Here is a 3,309-nt window from a genome sequence, read left to right as displayed (position 1 = left end):
CCCCCCCGCCGCAGCCGGCGGGGACGGGCGGCCACAAGGCCCGAGCTAAAAATACCCATCCATTGAGAAAATCTCAGCGCGGAGGGTTTGTCCTTGCTCCTCCGGGGTGGCTTCCCAAGCCGGTGTGGCCACATCCACGGCACGGGGTGGAGGAGAGACACCCCAGGGGCTGCCCCGACTGTTTTGCTTTCCCACCGTGACCGATGCTCTTGATGCGCTGAGTTTTGGGGAAGCGCATAAGCACATCTCACGCAGCCACCCGGTGCACTGCCCTGCCCGGTGCGCGGAGCTCCACACACTGATCGCATGTCCCTGCTCGGTGCCCGGAGCTGCAGCAGCGACGGTGGGGATGGTGCCAGCTGCCTCCTGCCCTGGGAAAGGGCAGGAGAAGCAGCAGGTTGTGGGGGTCGGCAAAGCAAGCCGGGCGGTGGAGGCAGCATCTACGCCCCTGGGGTGCGGGCACCACCCCACTGATGGGGAAAGAGGGGCCAGGGGTGGCAAAGGGACTACCCCGCTGGGATTTCAGCACAGGGAAGGAAGGGGTCCCACCAAGATGCCGCTTCCAATGGGACCCACCTTCTCGTGTCCCCCCTCCCAGCACCCCACTGCCCCGCGTCCCCTCTCGCTTTCCGGGCTTGCCGACATCCCTTCCTGCCGCCGTGACAAGTCGTAACATATTTGGGAGCAGCTGCAGGCGGCGGGGAGATGCTTAGCCCTCTCCCCGCTCCCGGCCCAGGAATGTGGAGCAGACCTCTCCTCCGACACCCGGGATTTCCGACGTGCCTGCTCGCCGGAGATTTGGGACGGCGACAGCTGCTCGGCCCGAGATGGGGCCGCAGCAGAACCTGCCCCTTCAACCCCATCCCCGCCAGCCGGTGGCTTTGCAGAACCATGTCTCAGCCCACTGGGGATTCAGGATTGGGTTTAGGTCCAGCCCGTGGGGAGCGATGGGGGACGGTGTCCTGTTGTCTGTCCCCAGCTGGGATGGGAGCAGTGGTGGCAGGACCATCCGACAACCCCTTCCTCACCCATATGTGCCAGCTCACCCAGTTTGGGTTCACTGGTGGGTTGGGAGGGTGGTGGGATGGGGCTGCTCGCGCTCATGCAGCACCATGTCCCCACGGGGCTCAGTGTCCTCGGTCCCATCATGTCACTCATCCCCACAGCCACTGGCACCAGCCTCTGTGCCTCGGTTTCCCCATCATGAAATAGGGGATGACGATGGAGCTATAAAGTCTGTCTGGAGAACAGTTGTATTTTGGTTATTAATTATTGTTCCAGGTTTGATCTGGGATGGGGGGGGGGTATCAACAGTGAGATGCTGGTGGTTGAGTCGCCCCCAGTCCACTGGATCACAGTCTGGGGACAGTACTGGGTGCTCCAGCATACCAATCCACTGGATCCCCGTCAGGGGATATTAGTGGGTGCCCTCACCCATGGCCTGCTGCCACCATCCCGTGTGCCCTGACCCACCACTTGCCCCACCAGCCTGGGTCCAAACCAGATGCTCCGACATACCTGGAGCCCGCTGGAGCCCAGTCCAGAGACCATACTGGGTGCCCTGACCCCCCTGCTTGCCTACACCCGTGAGGTGGCGCTCTGCCCCACTTCCAGCACTAAACCTCCTGCGTTTCTGCCCCACCATGGTCTCCGTGGCCCCACAGCCTGGACATGGCCCTTCCCCTTCCCAGCCCCCAGCCCCAAATTGCAGCCAGAGGAGAGATTTGCCCTGCAGGACCCCCACTAACGAACCCGACCCGTCCACAGTCCCCCCATGCCAGGGGCGTCAGCAGCACGTGAGAGGCTGCTCCTCCATCCCGTGCATGGTGGCACTGGCCAGGCTGTCCCCACATGTGTCATGGAGGGACCCGGGGCGGGGGGGGAATGGGGTTGTCAACAAGGGGCTGTTTTCCCCGGAGGGGGAATCTGGCGCGGGTGAGCTGGAGGACAGGTGGGTGTTTGGAGGAAGACCCATGAATCCGAGGGATTCGGCAGCGACATATGGTGGCTATTCGACGCCCCGAGAGGGACAGCTGTCTGGGCCAGGGGGATGGCGCAAGGCCTGGGGACGGGACCTGGGGACAGCAATGTCCCTCGGCAGGGGACAGCTCGGAGATGGGACACCCTGAGCCATGCAGGGACCATGGAGGGGGTCTCCTTGGTGGGTGACCATCATCTTGTCCCCATGGTGGGCACGTTCCCGCTGGGGCTCATCCATCCACTGTGGCCTGACCTGGGGGTGATGCTGCAGGATCGGGGTCCGGTGGAAAAGGAGTCAGTGATGCTGATGTGCGTCTTCAGGATGTAAACTGGTGACTCCTGCATTTTTCTGCCCCCACCCCATGGCTCAGCAAATGTCGGCACAAGGAGGGGTGAACCCTCCCCATGTAGGGCACGCCAACGTAATTCAGAGAGCCGGGGAGGGAGGGCTGGGGGGATTTCGTGGCCTCGGGGTGGGATGCCAAAGGGAAGAAGGGATGTCAGACCCTCCTCTTGACATGCCAGCGGTGATGCCAGACAATCCGGTCCCCAGGGAGGGGCACCCAGCCCTTCCGGAGGGCCCTTCCTCACTCTGCAAATTCCCCTCGCGGACGGGGAGGCTGCTGGCTCAGCCCACCCCATAAGTGCCCAGGATGGGTCCCTCCCCCCCCTCCCCCCAGGCTGGTTTTCCCCCTCTCTGGGCTGTTCAGCCCCATGGGGGGGCTGTGCCTCAGCAACACCCCGACTCCCACTCGCATGCTCAGCTGTCGGCCGCTCCGGCATGTGCTGTCGGGACGGGTCAAGCGGTTGGAGGATAATCCCGACCCCGCAGCAGCGAGAGCCGGGAGTGGGCAGGCAGCGCTGCACCCCATGGGGGTCCCCGGGCCACCCACAAAGGGGGTGCCCCACACCCCACAAACTGATGGGGCCGGACCCCAGCTGGGGGGAGATGAGAGCCGGGAGGATGAGGAAGGGGTGTGAGGGGTGAGGAAGGCTGGTGGGTTTTGGGTGTAGGCAACAAAAATGGGGTAGATGTTTTTGGGGTGCTCCCCCCGACCCCAGCACAGGGGGTCCGGCTCCTTCCAGCCCATCTCGACCCCCGAGCGAGCGCAACCCCGGGCTCCCTGCGGGGAAAAATGCCTCGAAACGCAAATTTGCGGAGCTCTGAGGTTGTGACCGAGGGTAGCACCACCACCACCACCACCACCCTTCCTTGGCCGGGTCACCCGGGGGTCCCCCGGGGCCGGGGGTGCAGAAACCATCATCCCACACACACACCGCCGCTGTGGCCGTGCGGGCGGCGGGCGGGAGAGGGCACCCTCCGCCCCG

The sequence above is a fragment of the Charadrius vociferus genome, unplaced genomic scaffold (assembly GCF_000708025.1).
Source record: "Charadrius vociferus isolate BGI_N301 unplaced genomic scaffold, ASM70802v2 scaffold333, whole genome shotgun sequence".
Classification (NCBI taxonomy): domain Eukaryota; kingdom Metazoa; phylum Chordata; class Aves; order Charadriiformes; family Charadriidae; genus Charadrius; species Charadrius vociferus.
Note: the sequence above shows the minus strand (reverse complement) of the source record.